Source organism: Lynx canadensis, chromosome C1 (assembly GCF_007474595.2).
Source record: "Lynx canadensis isolate LIC74 chromosome C1, mLynCan4.pri.v2, whole genome shotgun sequence".
Lineage (NCBI taxonomy): Eukaryota > Metazoa > Chordata > Mammalia > Carnivora > Felidae > Lynx > Lynx canadensis.
In genome coordinates this window covers 142,337,921-142,357,388 of record NC_044310.1, presented here as the reverse complement: position 1 = coordinate 142,357,388, position 19,468 = coordinate 142,337,921, and positions in this window count along the sequence as shown.

The window sequence follows — 19,468 nt, the reverse complement described above, 5'->3', positions numbered from 1 at the left end:
AATACGTGAGTTTAGCAAGGTTTCAGGACACAAGATTGATATATGAAATTAAAATATGGGGACGGGCAAAATGGGTTCAGATTTCCAGTTACGGAATGAATAACTCATGGGGATGAAAGGTATAGAGAATATAGTCAGTGGTATTTTAATAGCATTGTAGGGTGGAAAAAATGTTATATGCTATAACTATACAGAATGAAGCTTTCAAAATTTAAATTATAAAATACCATTTATGATAACATCAAAAATATAAAAACATAAAACATAAAATTTCTCCTTTTGCCAGGCATAAATATGGCAAAAGATATGCAAGACCTGTACACTGAAAACTACAGTATACTGTGTTCATTGGTCAGAAGACTCAACATTTTTAAGATGCCAATTCCCCCGAATGGATCTATAGATTTCACGTATTACAAAACAAAATCCCAGCAGACTTTTTTGTAAAAATAGACAAGCCAATTCTAAAAATCATGTGGAAATGCAAAGGACCTAGAAGAGCCAAAACAACTTTGAAAAAGAACAAAATGGGAGGATTAACTCTACCTGATTTCAAGACTTATTGTAAAGGTACAGTAATCAAGAGAGTATGGTACTGATTACTGATATCAAGATAGGCCGATAGATTGATGGAATAGAATGGACAGTACACACACACACACACACACACACACACAAACTCACACATACGTTGACAATGGATTTTGACAAAAGTGTATTGACAATTCTGGGGAGAAATCGTAGTCTTTTCAACAAGTGGTTGAAATGGTGGTTGTGGAGAAACTAAATATCTACTTTTGAAAAATGAACTTCAGTATCTACCCCACACCATCTGATAAACAACTCAAAATAGACAAGAGACCCAAGTGCAAAACATAAAATTAAAAAGCTTCTAGAAGAAAATGTGGAAGAAAATAGAAAAATCTAAAAGATTTTTTAGAAAAAACAGCAAGAAAAAATTTGATAAATTAGACTTCATCAAATTTTGCAACATCTGTTCTTTGAAAGACGATTAACAGAATCAAGACCTACCACAGACTAAGAGAAAAATGTGAGTAAATTGTATATTCAATAAAGGACCTGTACCCAGAACACATAAAGAATTCTTAATTCTTAGTTCATAAAGAACTCTATAAAAAGAAAACAATGGACAAAAATTTTAACAAACACTTCACACATGGAAATACATCCATAGCTTCAAGCACGTAAAAAGCTGTTCAACATCATGCCTTAACAGAACAATGCAAATTAAACCCACAATGAGATACCACTACACATCAATTAAAATGGCAAAAATTAAAAAGACTGACCATACCAAATGTTGGCAATGATGTGGGACAGCTAGAACTCTCATATGTCGCTGATGGGATTGTAAACTGCCACTTTGGACAAGACTTTGGAGTTTTTTTTTTTAATTTAAACCTTACGCCTACCATGTGATCTAGCCATTCTGCTCATAGATATTTACCCAAGAAATATGAAAGCATATGTCCATACAAAGGCTTTTACATAATGTTCATAGCAGATAGTGTCCATCAACAGATGAAACTGGTATATCCACAGAATGGAATACTAATCAGCAATAAAAAAAAGTATGAACTACTGGGGCACCCAGGGGCCTCGGTCGGTTAGGCGTCTGACTTGGGCTCAGGTCATGATCTCATGAGTTCGAGCCCCGCATCAGGCTCTGTGCTGACAGCTCAGAGCCTGGAGACTGCTTTGGATTCTGTGTCTCCCTCTTTCTCTGCCTCTCTCCCACTTGCGCTCTCTCTCTCTCTCTCTCTCTCTCTGTCAAAAATAAACAAGCAACATGGTTGACTCTCAAAATAATTATGCTGAGTGAAATAAGCCAGACAAAAAAACTGGACATATTGTATGACTTTATTTATATAAAATTCTAGAAGATGCAAATTAGTCTATATGGACAGAAAGCACACTAATGTTTGTTTGGGAGAAAGAGACAGGGAGAATTCCAAAGGACCAGACAATGCTTTTGGAGGTATGGATATATTCATTAACTTGATTACAGTGCTGATTTCATGAGCATAGACATATGTTAAATCTATCGAAGTATAAACTATAAATATGTATAGTCTGTTGTTGGTTAGCCATAGCTCAGTAAAGCTGTTACAAAAAATAAAAGTCAAGTCAATAATTTTCTCTCTCCTCATCCTTCAAGGAACTTAGGAACTTTAACAAATCTCTCCCCTCCTGCCTCCCATGTTAATATTGTCTATTATTTTAACTCCTCTTTATTTATTCACATTAGCCTTTAGTAGTAGTAATATTACCAGTATAGCCAATCCTTAGGTTGACCAACATGCTTAGAAATTCATTTGCTTTTTTCATTCCCCTTTTTTCTTCTGGATTTAGATTTCATTTTCCTAAAGAACAATCTTCAGTGTGTCTTTCAGTAAGAGTTTGTGAATGACAAAATTATCTAACCACGCCTTTTTTGCCCGCACTCTTGAATAGTTTATTTGGTTGTAGAATGTCAGGCTGAAAGTTCTTTTCCCTCTCCATCTAAAGACATCTTTCCATTATCTCCCAGCCCTCATCGTTGGTGATGAGAAATCTACTGTCCCTGTAATTGTGATTTCTGTTTAAACACAGATATTGTGTCATTTTCTTTCTGGTTTCCTTACTCATGGAGATTTAAACGTCACTGATGATATTTTGGTAGAAGCTCTAGTTGAAGAACTTTCTAGTAGAAGTTCCAGTTCTTTGCCAGGTCTGCCTGTTTCCCTTTATTTATTATTTTTTAGTCTCCTTTTTTATAATGTTTTTGAGTATAGTTGACACACTATGGTACATTAGTTTCAGGTGTACAACTTAGTGATTCAGCAAGTTCTATGTTACACTATGCTGGCCGCAAGGGTAACTACCATCTGTCACCATACAGCACTATTACAATATCATTGACTTTACTCCCTGGTTGTTCTTTTTTAACACTGCTCTATTCCATCACTCTAAAAGATTTGGGGAAGAGAGAAAAAATAGATATATATTCTGTTCACCATTTTGATAGAAACCTATCATCTGCTTCTTTTGGGTTGGTTTGTTTCAATAGGCATTAGGAATTTTATTTTAACTATATCTTCATTAAATAATGCCACCTTTATAATTTAAAAAATTTTAGTAGGTTCTATCATCTCCAACATTGTTCCAGGAATCATTAACTATTTGTAGGCTTTTATTTTATTTATTTTTTAACATTCATTATTTTTTTTATTTTGAGGGAGAGAAAGAGAGAGAGAGAGAGAGACCGAGTGGTAGAGGGGCAGAGAGCGAGCGAGAGAGAGAGTCCCAAGCCAGCTCCCTGTTGTCAGTAGAGCCCAATGTGGGGCTCGAACCCATGAGCTGTGAGTTATGACCTGAGCCAGAATCAAGATTTGGACACTTAACCAACTGAGCCACCCAGGCATCCCCACTATTTGTAGGCTTTCAAATCCCAGCTCTTATTTGACTCTATCTCTGCAATTCCACCTCCTTTAGGCCCCACAGTATACACCATGTCACATAAACATATCTTCAAATTTGGTAAAAATCCATCTGGGTCTTTTTATTTTTCTAAGATTTTATTTTTAAGTACTCTGTATTCCCAACATGAAGCTTTAACTCACAACTCCGAGATCAAGAGTCACCCATGCTCTACTGACTGAGCCAGCCAGGCACTCCCATCTGGGTCATTTTTGAATGATATGGAAATAGTAACACAGAAACTTAATTTCACTTATATAAGTTTAATATGCACTTGTTTATATACATATATATATACACACATATATATACATAAAGAACATACTGAAACTTTTTTCAAAACAATGAAAATAAAAAGAGTAAAAAAAGCTAATATACTAAAAAGGTATATCTCTATAGAAATAAAAATACATGAAGAAAGAAAGAAAGAAAGAAAGAAAGAGGAGAAAGAGAAAAGAAGGAAGGAAGAAGGTAAGAAAAGAAGGGAGAGAAAGGCAAGCAGGCAAACAGGCATCACAAAACATGGATAGCCTGGTGTGAAAAGTCAAGTTCAGACTATTTTTTGCCATACTCTCCCCTCTGTCACCTACTCTCTCCCTTCTTCCTGCATTCCTGTACTGGATTACCTCCTCCAAAATCCTCCTTAACAACCTACTTTAAAAATGATTGGATGGCCAGGTCTTAGCCTGTGATACCAACAACAATGGCAACAATGAAGGAATGTGCTGCTGACCTGTAGTGTCTGCTTTTATTTCAGGGAGTCCTCCAGCTTCCCAACTTAATATTAACTGTCATCAAGGAGGCCAGTGTTCCTAAGCCCGGCTGCGTGGGAAGCCCAGGGAGCCCCATCCACACCAGCCTGCTCTGCAGATAAACACAGAACTCACAGCGTCCATGGCTATCCATCTGGCACCTTTCAACAGCTTCCAAGCCTGAGAAAACAAACCCTTTAAAAAAGGTTTTTTTAAAACAAGAAAGCCCAAAGGGGGGCATTTTTGTTTCCGGCTGCAACCATTTCAACCAGAATAAACGGCACAGGGAGAATAAGACAGAGAATGAGTTGGATAGAGTAAAATCTAGTTCCACAGATGTATACTACACATAGAGCACATCTAGATTTACAATTTTATTTGCTTTTCTCATTTGCCCTTTGGGAGAGTTACTTTTTAGGGAAGAACCATAGATTTTTTTCTGATCGCAAGAAAAAAGGAGGCTTATCATCCTGTAAGAGGCAATCAGACTTTCAGAAGTTTGTCTTTTCCTCCCTCTCCGGCTCAGCCCAAATATATAAAAAAATTGCTCTTTTTTGACCTTAAGAGAAGAAATTTTCACAAACCCATGATTATTCTGCCTGATGAAATTTGAATTCCTGGACTTCCAATTTAAATACTAAAGGCCAGTATCACGGTAAGAGCAAGTGCTAAGTGGATTTGACACCAGCTTCTCTTGCTTACTGGGTGATCGTGGGGAAATTCATTAATCTCTTCAAGCCTCAATTTCTGCATTTATTAATTTTTTTAACGTTTATTTATTATTGAGAGACAGAGAGAGACAGAGCATGAGCATGGGAAGGGCAGAGGGAGGAGGAGACACAGAATCTGAAGCAGGCTCCAGGCTCTGAGCTACAGAGCCCAAAGCGGGGCTGTAACTCACATACCTCGAGATCAAGACCTGAGCCGAAGTCAGACGCTTAACCGACTGAGCCACCCAGGTGCCCCTCTGCATTTATAAAATGAAAGTAAATACTTACACCACCCATTAACTGTTAAGATTAAGGGAAATAACTTATGTAAACCAGCTATCAAAATTATGCCTGATGTACGGTGAGAGTCTCAATAAGACATATTTTCCTCCTTATGCTCTTTTCTTCAAGATGGTCGTGAATTTAATCTTGGGGTTATTCATAAAGCAATAACAACTTCTGAGTACCCGAATGGGTAGAGGGAAAATACGTAAACACATAGTACTCGTTTTAGGTAACAGGAAAATATATTTATATAAAATAGAACATGCTTTGGTTTACAGCCCACGAGTGCTTTCTTTTCTTCCAATGATAAAGCTCTATCCTGGTGACCCAGTACAATAGTAATTGAAAAATTTAATGCCACTGGCAAAGGAATCCAAACTATTTCCCAAACCTGTCTGATAAGATCCACCTGGGATGCTTATTGAACTTGCAGATTCCCATGTGCCTTCCCTAGAAACTCTAATTCAGTAGGTCTAGGGTGGGCCTGGGAATCTGTATGTTTAACAAAAACCCCAGATGGTTCCTATTTTAGGCAAGTTTAGGAAACACTGATTAATTACTCGGGACTTGGGAAATGACTCATCTGCAATTAAGCAATAATGCCTCTGCTTAAGGAACAATGCCAAGTTATTTTAAAGCCATTGAATAATTATATACACTGCTCTAAAAATTGAATTAGCTATTATTTCAATCAGAGGGATTGTTCCATTTAGAATACATTTACACAAATTTTTAAAGTTTTTTTGAATGTCACTACTTTTTCATATTTGTATTTGTTGTGCTTTTTACGTTTTGGGAGAGGACAAAGCATCATTGTATAAATTGTCCGTGACTTATCCAGAAGAGGATTTGTCAGGTGTCCAAATTTTGAGGAGGAATTTTGGGTATGCTGTTTTCTTCTTGCCCTCAAACTCACATTTATATGCAAAAATAGACTGAATAGATGCCAAAGATTACATTATGCATGGAAGAACTAAAATTGTCCAGAGCTACTGAATGCTACTTACACCATTTTGCATTTTGATTTTATCAAATTATTTTACTAGCAAATGTTTGTTGTACTATATCATTCTAATCACAATCATTTTCTGTACACAATTAAGATCAAAGGGAAATTCGCTCGTGGAAGGAAGGGGAGAGGGCTAGGTGGCTAATTAGTAGAGCTAAAGATCTCCCTCAAAGGATCAAGCCCTTTGCCTGCTCTGTAATCACTGGTGACAAACACCTGCAGAGTTTACCCTCCCTCAAGAGAACTGAACTCCGCTAACCTTATCCAACTCTATTAGAAAAGTGCTTACAATTGGGGCCAGACAGACTTGTCTCAGGTCCAGTTCTCATTGCCTGGTTTCTTTGTTTTGTCAGTTTTAGGGAATGGAAGGTGTTAAAATTACTTAAAAAACCATTCAAAATACTGAATTGAAATCTCTGAGAAAGAAGCAACTCACCAAAACATTGTATTTTTTTCTCTTAAGTTTCTGTTGCACTGGCAAATGATTAAAAATGGAAGTTCAAAACATTAAAAATGCAGTGAGGTTGTGGGGAATGCATAGCCCAGATTGATGCAGTGGACATGTGTTTTTTGGCTGTCCAACACCCCTTTTTAGAAAACCACCCTCTTTGACAAACTGCTCTTCCCTCTATTTCATGCTATTATTAATAAAGGAGCTGCCATACTTCTTTTTTTTATTTTTTTTAAAACATTTGTTTGTTTTTGAGAGAGACAGAGTGAGAGCCGGGGAGGGTCAGAGAGAGAGAGAGAGAGAAAGAGGGAGACACAGAATCCGAAGCAGGCTCCGGGCTCTGAGCTGTCAGCACAGAGCCTGATGCAGGGCTCGAACTCACAAACCCTGAGATCATAACCAAAGTCAGATGCTTAACGGACTGAGCCACCCAGATCCCTGGAGCTGCCATACTTCTGTGGGTATCTTGGCCACAGTTGACCTGTTGAAAGGTGGGATTTCTCCCTCCTTTGTGATTTTTGGATTTGGGGCTAAAAATATCAGATTACATTTTCTCAGGTGGCTGAAGCCATGGGCTATAAAGTTGAAATGTGGTTGATGACAGTGGTGACTGATAAGCAGAGAGAAAAGAAGCAGATGTAAAAGTGGAGAGGTGGAAATGGGGAGAAAGATCAGTCTGGAAATCCTACTTAACAACAACGTAGTTGGTAAATTGAACAGTTTTCAAAACTCTCTAAGAATCAGTTTCTTTGTACAATCAAGGTAATTGTAGTAGAATTTATTTCAAGTGGTTTTTGTGAGGAATATTGTGATAATTTTTTTAAACCTTTATTTTTAATGTTTATTTATTTTTGAGAGAGAGAGAGAGGGTGAGAGTGGGAGGGGCAGAGGGAGAGGAAGACACAGAATCCAAAGCAGTTTCCAGGCTCTGAGATGTCAGCACAGAGCCTGATGCGGGACTCAAATTCACGAACTGTGAGATCATGACCTGAGCTGAAGTCCGACGCTTAACGGACTGAGCCACCCAGGTGCCCCAAATTGTGATAAATTATACAAATCACTGAATGCTGGACTCAACACATGGACAGAACTCAATAAATGTCAACCAGTAAGCACCCCTAGACCTGAGGTCCTGTAGAGTAAGCTACAGGAGAGGGACCGGCATTCAAAAGACAAGATGTGACAAAGCTTTGGCACTGTTTATTAGAAAAATATCCTGGGGCGCTGGGTGGCTCAGTCAGTTAAGCATCCTACTCCTGATTTTGGCTCAGGTCGTGATCTTGTGGTTAGTGAGTCTGAGCCCCGTATCAGGCTTTCCACTGGCAGAGCAGAACCTGCTTGGGATTGTTTCTCTCCCTCTCTCTCTGCCCCTCCCCCACTCATATCCTCTCTCCCTCCCTCCCTCTGTCTCTCTCTCTCTCTCCCCCCTTCAAACCAAATAAACTTAAAAAAAGAAAAGAAAAGAAAAAAGAAAAGAAAAGAAAAGAAAAGAAAAGAAAAATATCCCCAAATTAAGTTGACACTTGACTACAATTTTAACCTGAGGAAAACCTCAAGCATGGTGAAAAGTGGAAACCCAAAGCAGGGTTAATAAAGATAATAACAAATAAACAGTTTGTCCTGAGTGCTAACTGTAGGCCAGGCTTTCTGGGAAGCTAAGTGGTAGGCCAGGCAGGAAGCTAAGTGGTTTACATCCTTAATACTTACTGCCACTAGATGAATTTGGTATTATTCCTATTTTGCGGATGAGGAAACTGATGAGTGATGTTGAAATCTACCTTCAAAGAAGACTATTCACCGAGATCCCAGTTGGCCCGTTGGATTTAAGAGAAGTGGCTGTTCCTCAGTTTTCTCTGCCACCTCTGTCCATCAGCATGTCTTAGTTACTGGTTGGTTGCTAAGTTGGTGAAATGGACATTACCACACTGAAGGAGTTTAAACTCAAGCCAGAGGATATTTCCCTTTCCCAGGCTGCTTTCCTTCTTGCTCTTCTAAAGTGAGCAGGCTCCATGGTTCCATTTCAATCCTTCACTTTCTTCTCTGTACCACTCCTCTGTTCCTGTTGGCAAGCCTCACCCCAGAACTGCTTTCTTTCCCAGTGGGAGGCCTGTAGGGACCTTTGGGTTTTAGTAGTTTTTTAAAATGTTTGTTTATTTATTTTGAGAGAAAGAGAGAGAGAGAGAGAGAGAGAGAGAGAGAGAACGCACGCATGAGTGGAGGAGGGACACACAGAGAGGGAAAAAGCAACCCAAGCAGGCTCCACGCCATCAGCTCAGAGCCTGACGTGGGACCCAATCCCATGAAATGTAAGATCATGACCTCAGCTGAAATCAAGAGTCAGTTGCTCAACCAATGGAGCCACCCAGGCGCCCCTGTAAGGACTTTTTCAATAGGACTATCACCCAAATCAGAGTCTATTTTTAGTCTTTTTTAAAAAAAATCTGTAATTTTTTTTTTAAATTTTTTTTTTCAACGTTTATTTATTTTTGGGACAGAGAGAGACAGAGCATGAACGGAGGAGGGGCAGAGAGAGAGGGAGACACAGAATTGGAAACAGGCTCCAGGCTCCGAGCCATCAGCCCAGAGCCTGACGCGGGGCTCGAACTCCCGGACCGCGAGATCGTGACCTGGCTGAAGTCGGACGCTTAACCGACTGCGCCACCCAGGCGCCCCAAAAAATCTGTAATTCTTGACTGCCCTTGGTTCTTCTGTTTTCTGCTTAGTCTCAATTATTGCTTTGCCCTAATTTGTAGGATTATTATATGTTCTAATTGAGACTGTTTATTTGTCTCGCTCTAAGCTACTCATGATCGCAGCTTCCCAGAAAATATCAGGTACATCTGCTCCCTAAACCAGCTTGTTCTGATTTTCTGCCTCTGTCTTGACACCTTTCATTCTAATCTGCCATCTTGTGTTCTTGACCTCCTGAAATATATATTTCTTATTTTTTCCAACTAGCTTATATATTCTACCTGTAGAACAATGTGCTTCACATTGTGATTCTCAGTCCATCTGCCCTTGAATCATCTGGAGTGCTTTATGAAAGTAAACATTTTTAGCTCCATCCCGAAATTCTATTTGAATTTCTAAGATAAGTCCAAGAAGTATACTTTTTTTCATATTTTATTTTTAAGTAATCTCTACACCCAATGTGGGCCTCGAACCCACAACCCTGAAATCAAGAGTTGCATGTTCCACTGACTGAGTCAGCCAGGTGCCCCTAGAATGCATTTTTAATAAGCTACCAGGTGATTCTTATGCATACAGAGCTTGGGACCATTGTACTGTAAGAACAGATACTATAATCATAAGGTGTTTTTTGTTGTTGTTGTTTTTTGTTTTATATTCCAAGTACTTCCAGTTCTGTGCTTAGCACCTGGAAGATTATCACTAATTGCTTCTTGGGTCAAAGAATGAATAAATCTAATGTTAGAAGGAAATCCAGTCATGGGAAATCTTCCCTACTCTAAGGAAATATTTGCAATTATCACTAAATGTGACCATAATACCAACTTCAATTAGTATAATCCTCATTCCTTCATGGGTTAAACTGCTTAAATCTCCTTTGGATTTTGCTTCTTCCTAAAATAATGTAATTTAATTTACATTGGTTGCGATGAAATATCATATCAAACTGGTTCAAAACTCTCAAGGTGTTCTTTAATTCGGTTTAGACCTCCTCCTAGGTAAAAGCTATAAGAGTTTTCTCCAATTATGACTGTAAGGAAATACCAAAACGGTTTTATAAGCCAGGTAAATATTGTTATAGGGACTACTAAATAGGTTTTAGTGTTTTAACATATCATTAATTCAACAAATATTGACTGTACTTAGATGTTCAGATTGTTTTCACAGGCAGTGCGTACAAGGAAGCCAATGATTTCTTATTGTTTTCTGGGAATATTAATTTTGACTTCTTGATTCAGTTAAGTTTGAAAGCTCTTTATGCTCCCTAGTTGCAAGTCATTCAATGCTGGATGACTCCAGGTAGACACTTTGGATTGCTGACTCTAAGAGACCTTTAGTTCCTATCAGCATAACTCGTTAACACTCAAGTTTCCCTCCTGTCTGTTTTCCTAACAGATGTCACCTTGATCTTTTCGCTAAACTTACTTTGACATTGAACATGTGAAGAGAGAAATGGAGCAAATGTGATATAACTGTGAACTCCAAATATGTCATTGTTTTTAATCTTTGCAGTGACTGTGAGGCATACTGTTTTCTTCCCATATTACAGAAAAGATAGGCTAATATAAGGCTAATAGTGTTTGTATAATTGGACCAAATTATATAGCTAAGAAATGGCAGATCCAGGACTTAATTTACCATTTCTTTGGTCCCTAGGCTCATCTACTTTCTACTCTACCATTTTGCTTCTTCACTTTATTCTGCGACCTCTCAAACACCTTTCTGCCCTCCCCAAGACATGTGCCTTATTCTTGGCCATGTGTTAGTCTTCCTATTCTGAATTGGTCTCACCCAGGAGTTCCCTAGCAATCAGATGCTCTATTGTTTTCCTGTTACTCAGACACTTTCCTTCCTACCCTGTCAGCTTCTTCATGGCCAGTCTTGCACAAATATAGAGTACCACTTTCAGAAACAAAGCAATAATGTAGTCTTCTTTGATGACTTCCATTTGTCTTGTTATAGATATGACATGAGTTTCAGTTGAAAGTAGGTTTGGCTGCACATAACATAAAACCCAACCATAGTTGCTAAACAAAGTTTATTTTTCTCATATAACAAGAAGTTTAGAAGTCAGTGTTCACACAAGATTCCATAATGACTTCACAGTTAATGTCTCTGCAATTCTACTGACTTTTTTTTAAGTTTATTTATTTTGAGAGAGACAGAGACAGAGACAGCACAAGTGGGAGAGAGGCAGAAAAAAGAAGGAGACAGAGAATCCCAAGCAGGCTCTGCACCGTCGACCTGGCGCTTGAACCCACAAAACTGTGAGATCATGACCTGAGCTGAAGTCAAGAGTTGGATGCTTAACCGACTGAGCCACCTTTGATCCCCTTACTTTTTCCTTCCATTTGATAACAAGACAGCTGCTGTATCTCCAGCTATTGCATCCACATTCAAAACCAAACGAAAGAGGAAAGGGCAGTGGCAGTGGTATTTTCACACATCCTCCTACACAAGCCCAGCAGACTTCCCCTAGGGCCATGTTGAACAGAATGGGTCACAAGGCCCACCACCAACCAGCTGTTAAAAAGGAAGAAAATAAATTAGGGCAAACAGCACATCAATAGGTTAAAGAATAAAAATCACATTATCATATCAATGGAGAAAGCATTATCAAAAGTGAACACTCACCCAGGGTACCTGGGTGGCTCAGTTGGTTAAGTGTCTGTCTTTGGCTCGGTTCATGATCTCAGGGTTTGTGAGTTCAAGCCGTGCATCAGGCTCTGTGCTGGGAGCCTGGAGCCTTCTTTGGGTTCTGTCTCCCTCTCTTTCTGCCCCTCCCCTGTTGCACTCTGTCTCTCCCTCTCTCAAAAATAAATAAACATTAAAATAATTGTTTTTTACGTTGAACATTCATTCATGATAAAAATTCAGCAAACTAGGAGCAGAGGGAAACTTCCTCAACTAGGTAAAGATCATCATATATAAAAGCTCTAAAGTTAACATTATACCTAATAATGAGAAACAAGAAGCTTTCCTGCTAAGATCAGGAACAAGGCAAGATTGTCCTCTTTCACCACTCCTTTTCAACATCATACTAAAAGTCATAGCTAATGCAGTAAGACAAGAGGAGGAAATGAAAGGCATACATGTTGGGAAGAAAGAAATAAAACTGTCTTTGTTTGTAGATGACATGACTATGCAGAAAATGTGAAAGAACCAACAACAACAAAAAAACCCCTCCAGGAACTAATAAAAGATTATAATACAGTTTCAGGATACTAGGTTAATGATGTGGAAAACAAAGGCAAAATAAATATAGGAGAAAAAAAAAAACTTCCTTACAACTTACAGCCCATTGTCAAGTACTTGAGACAGGCAGAGTGGCCTTCCTCCAGTAACACAACTGCCTCAATATTAACATTAGCTTGACAATAGCCCAAACTCCAGGATCCTGTAAGTCTTCTTTAACATATGAACATCCCCCTTTGGAAACTTCATCTCTACCCACCTCAAGATATATGTTAGGAATCATCCTCCAAACATATGGCCCACTGATATACATCTGATGGGTCTCATCACTAAGGTTTAACTAGACAGTAGTAAATGACCCCTCAAGGTCCTGGAAACCTTGCTACCAAATTCCTTAAAGACTTATGCTTCCTCTAGCCCCCTCCCAACTTACAGTACATAATCAGCCACTCCTCACAACCCCAGTGCAGCTCTTTCTGCCCATGGGTCCCGTCCCTGTCCTTTAATAAAACCCACCTTTTTTGCACTGAGGATATTTCAAGAATTCTTGCTTGACTGTTTGCTCCCAGACCCCAGCATTTTACATCAGTTAATATACAAAAGTCAGTTGCTTTCCTATATACCAACAATGAATAAGTGGAACATAAAATTTAAAATATAGATATTTACATTAGCATCCCCAATAAAATATTTTGATATAAATAATTAAGTATTTAGGTATACATCTAGTAAAATATGTATAAGTTTTATGTATTAAAAAATACTACATGGGGTGGGGCGCCTGGGTGGCTCAGTCGGTTGAGCGGCCGACTTCGGCCCAGGTCATGATCTCGCGGTCCGTGAGTTTGAGCCCCGTGTTGGGCTCTGTGCTGACAGCTCAGAGCCTGGAGCCTGTTTCGGATTCTGTGTCTCCCTCTCTCTGACCCTCCCCCGTTCATGCTTTGTCTCTCTCTGTCTCAAAAATAAATAAACGCTAAAAAAAATAAAATAAAATAAAAAATACTACATGGGGTGCCTCAGTGGCTCTGTCAGTAAAGTGTCTGACTTCAGCTTAGGTCATAATCTCATGGTTCATGAGTTCAAGTCCCACATCAGGCTCCATGCTGACAGCTGGGAGCCTGGAGCCTGGAGCCTGCTTTGGATTTTGTGCCTCCCTCTTTATCTCCCCCTCCCCTGCTCACACTCTGTTTCTGTCTCTCAATAATAAATAAATATTTTAAAAAATTGAAAAAATATTACAAAACTTTGATGAGAAAATGAATGAAAAGATATTCCACGTTCATAGATAGGAAGACTCAATATTGTCAAGATATTAATTCTTCCCAACTTGATTTATAGATACAGTACAATCCCAATCAAAATCCCAGAAAGGTATCTTGTAAACATTAACAAACTGGTTCTAAAGTTTATATGGAGAGGCAAAAGAATGAGAGTAGCCACCACATATTGAAGAATAAAGTTTGAGAACTGACACTCCCCAACTTCAAGATTTGCTATAAAGCTGCAATGGTCATGACAATGTGATATGGGTGAAAGAATAAATCAGTAGAAATAAACAACTTGATGAAATAGAATTGAGAGCACAGAAATACAGCCACATAAATATAGTCAACTGATATTTGACAATAAGCAAAGGCAATACAACAGAGCAAAAATAATCTTTTCAAAAAATGATGCTATAACAATTGGACATCTACACGCAAAATATAAATCTAGACAGACTTTACACCCTTCATAGAAATTAACTCAACATGGACTATAGACTTAAATATAAAATGCAAAAGTAGAGGGGCACCTGGCTGGCTCAGTCTGAAGAGCACATGACTCTTAATCTCAGGGTCATGAGTTTGAGCCCAAGTTGGATGAAGAAATTACTTAAAAAAGTAAAACTTAAAACAAATGCAAAAGTATAAAACTCCTAGAAGATGACATAGGAGAAAATCTAGATTACCTTGGATATGGCAATAACTTTTTAGATACAATACCAAAGAAATTAATCGATGAAAGAAATATTTGATATTTAACTTCATTAAAATTAAAAACTTCTGCTCTGAAAAAGATACTGTCAAGAGATTGATAGGACAATCTACAGACTGGGGGAAAACACTTGCAAAAGACACATCTGGTAAGGGACAGCTGTCCAAAATACACTAAGACTTAAAACTCAGCAATAAGAAAATGAACTGCTCAATTAGAAAAATGGGCAATATACTCTAAGACATACATCACCAAAGAAGATATACAGATGGCAAGTAAGCATATGAAAAGATGTTCAACATCATATCTTCTTAGGGAATTGCAAATTAAAACAATGAGACACTACTATAGACATATTAAAATGTTTAAATCCAAAAGACTGACCACACTAAATGCTGGTAGAATGTGGAACAACATGAACTCCCATTCATTGCTGGTGGGAATACAAAATGGTACAGCTGCTTTGGAAGACAGTTACTTATAAAACTGAGCATACTCTGCCCATACCATCCAGCAATAGTGCTCATTGTTATTTACCCAAATGAATTGAAAATTTATATCCACATAAAAACCTCATGAATGTTTATAGCAGCTTTATTCATAATTGCCAAAACTTAGAAGCAACCAGGATGCCCTTTAGTACATGAACGGATGGACAAACTGTGGTATATCCAGATAATGGAGCGTTATTCAGCATTTAAAAGAAATGACCTAAAAAAACCCTAAAAATTAAAGAAATGACTTGTTGAGCCATGAAAAGATATGGAGGGAACTTAAATGCATATTACTAAGTGAAACAAGCCAATCTGAAAAGGCCACAAACTACATGATTCTAACCATATGACATTCTGAAAAAGGCAAACCTATGGAGACAGTAAAAGAATAGTTGCTTGCTAGGGATGTGGAGGAGGCAGAAAGATGGGTATTCAGAGCATAGAGGATTTTAGAGCAATAAACCTACTCTGTATGATATTAAATGGTGGATATATGTCCTTCTGCATTTGTCAAAAACCATAGGATGCACTGCACCAAGCATGAGCCCTAATGTAAACTATAGACTGTGAGTGATAATGATGTATCAGTGTTGGTTCATTGAATGTAAAAAATGTATCACTGTGGTGTGGGATGTCAATAGTTGGGGTGGTGGGAAGTATGTGGGGACAGAGGGTATATGGCAAGTCTCTGCACCTTCTGCTCAATTGTGCTGTAATCCCAAAACTGTCCTAAAAAATAAAGTCTGCCCCCTCCAAAAGGCAGAGAAAGGAGAAAATAGGATTGCCAAGAATGACTTAGATCAGTCATTATTATTTTTGCCCGGGACTGCGAACACTGATGCCCTGAACTAAACTAAAGTTTTATTAGCAAGGCAGAAGTGGGGAAATTTCCTCCTTGATGGTACTTCCTAATTAATTTTTTTTCTGTATATAAATATGCTTCCTTACAATGTTATTGTAATACCTTTTGTTTTTACTAGATGTATGTTATATCACTAACAGTGTCTACCGTACAGGTGCTTCCCATTATTTCCAATCTTGGTACTGAAAGAACAGCCAAAGGACTCTAGCCTGGCCTCCCTGCCATCTGCTCTGACCCAGCCTCTCTTCTTCAACCTCTTGTGAGTCTAGGGTTCTTGCTTACAAAATGGACAGCCAGGGTTCCAGGTGCAGCCTGTGGTCATGGGACTGCAGCCACAGGCCAGAGTTGCTGTTTGAAGGATTCTGTTGAAACCTTTATCCTTATTGGCACCCAGGGCATAAAACCTTTTTTGTCTTTGAATGAAATTTTATGAGGAAATGTAAACAAATGAATTAGATACCATTAGAGCTGCTTGCCTGAATCCAGGAAAAGGAGGTGAAACAACTCCCCTACACTCTTCTGGAACAATTAAAAGCCTTGGGCGGCAATTGCTAGGACACCCCCTGCATGAAGTACCCTAAAACCCCTTGTCCATGCCTCACCTTGGGTCTAGCCACCTCGCAAGGGCACCCCCTGCGTGAAACATCCCAGGACATCCTGGCTGGAATCCAGTTCAGCTTCATGGGAGAAGATGCTTGCAAATGATATACTGATAAGGGCATTAGTATCCAAAATATATAAATAACTTATACAACTTAACATGAAAAAAAATCCAATTACAAAATGGCCAGAGAACCTGAATAGACATTTTTCCAAAGAAGAAATACAGATGGCTAAAAGACACATGAAAAGATGCTCAACATCACTAATCATCAGGGAAATGCAAATCAAAACCACAATGAGGTATTAACTTACACCTAGTCAGAATGGCTAGAATCGAAAAACAAGAAAGAACAAGTGTTGACAGGATGTAGAGAAAAAGGAACTCTTACATTGTGGGAATGTAAAGTAGTGCAGCCACTGTGGAAAACAGTATGACATTTCCTCAAAAAGTTAAAAATAGGGGCGCCTGGGTGGCTCAGTCGGTTGGGCGGCAGACTTCGGCTCAGGTCATGATCTCGCGGTCCGTGAGTTCGAGCCCCGCGTCGGGCTCTGTGCTGACAGCTCAGAGCCTGGAGCCTGTTTCAGATTCTGTGTCTCCCTCTCTCTGACTCTCCCCTGTTCATGCTCTGTCTCTCCCTGTCTCAAAAATAAATAAAACGTAAAAAAAAAAATTAATTAAAAAATTAAAAAATAAATAAATTTAAAAAATGACAAGGTCTGAAAAAAACGTGGCAAAAAGGATCTGATAGAGCTCTCTTGACTTGTAAAAAAAAAAAAAGTTAAAAATAGAATCATCATATGATCCAGTAATTCCACTACTGCTTATTTACCCAAAGAGAATGAAAACACAAATTCAAAAGTATATACACAGCCCAATGTTTATTGCAACATTACTTACAATAGCTAAGATATATGAAAACAATCTAAGTGTCCATTGATAGATGAATAAAGAAGATGTAATGTATATATCAGATGAAATATTATTCAGTTGTAAGATAGAACGAGATCTTGGCATCCGTGACAATACAGGTGGGCCCAGATGGTATTATGTTAAGTGAAACAAGTCAGACAGAGAAATGACAAATACCATGTAATTTCATCTATATGTGGAATTAAAAAACAACAACAAAAAACAAATGGACAAACAAAAAGTAGAAACATGGACTTCAAGCTGTATTACAAAGCTATAATCATCAAGACAGTATGGTATTGGCAAAAAAGCAGACACTCAAATCAATGTAACAGAATAGAGAACCCAGAAATGGACCCACAAACGTATGGCCAACTAATCTTTGACAAAGCAGGAAAGAATATCCAGTGGAATAAAGACAGTCTCTTCAGCAAGTGGTGCTGGGAAAACTGGACAGCAACATGCAGAAGAATGAACCTGGACCACTTTCTTACACCATACCCAAAAATAAACTCAAAATGGATGAAAGACCTCAATGTAAGACAGGAAGCCATCAAAATCCTCAAGGAGAAAGCAAAAACCTCTTTGATCTTGCTTGCAGCAATTTCATACTCAACACGTCTCCGGAGGCAAGGGAAACAAAAGCAAAAATGAATTATTGGTACCTCATCAAAATAAAAAGCTTTTGCACAGCGAAGGAAACAATCAGCAAAACTAAAAGGCAACCAACAGAATGGGACAAGATATTTACAAACAACCTATCAGATAAAGGGTTAGTATCCAAAATCTATAAAGAACTTCTCAAACTCGACACCCAAAAAAACAAATAATCCAGTGAAGAAATGGGCAAAAGACATGAATAGACACTTTTCCAAAGGAGACATCCAGATGGCTGACACATGAAAAAATGCTCAACATCACTCATCATCAGGGAAATACAAATCAAAACCACAATGAGATACACCTCACACCTGTCAGAATGGCTAACATTAACAACTCAGGCAACAACAGATATTGGCGAGGATGCAGGGAAAGAGGATCTCTTTTGCATTATTGGTGGGAATGTAAGCTGGTGCAGCCACTCTGGAAAACAGTATGGAAGTTCCTCAAAAAGCTAAAATAGAACTACCCTAGGACCCAGCAATTGCACTACTAGGTATTTACCCAAGGGATACAGGTGTACAGTTTCAAAGGGACACATGCACCCCAATGTTTATAGCAGCACTATCAACAATAGCCAAAGTATGGAAAGAGCCCAAATGTCCATCGATGGATGAATGGATAAAGAAGATGTGGTGTATATATATTATATATATATATATATATATATATATATAATATATATACAATGGAGTATTACTTGACAACCAAAAAAGAATGAAATCTTGTTATTTGCAACTACGTGGATGGAACTAGAGGGTACTATGCTAAGCGAAATTAGAGAAAGACAAATATCATATGACTTCATTCATATGAGGACTTTAAGACACAGACAGATGAACATAAGGGAAGGGAAGCAAAAATAATATAAAAACAGGGAGGGGGACAAAACATAAGAGACTTAAATATGGGGAACAAACTGAGGGTTACTAGAGGGGTTGGGGAAAGGGGGATGGGCTAAATGGGTAAGGGGCACTAAGGAATCTACTCCTGGAATCACTCACTGTTGCACTATATGCTAACTAACTTGGATGTAAATTAAACAAATAAGATAAAATAAAATAAATTTTAAAAAAGAAAAAAAAATAGAAACAGACCCATAAATACAGAGAACAAACTGATTATTGCCAGAGAGGAGGGGGTTAGAGGAATGAGCAAAATGGGTGAAGGGGAGTAGAGGATACAGGTTCCCAATTACGGAATGAATAACTCACAGGTATAAAGGTACAGCAGGGGGAATATAGGCAGTGGTATTGTGTTGTATGGTGACAGATGTAGCTACACTGTGGTGAGTGTAGCCTAATGTATAGACTTACTGAATCACTATATTGTACACCTGAGACTAATGTAACATTATGTGTCAACTATACTGCAATTTTTTAAAAGTGTAAA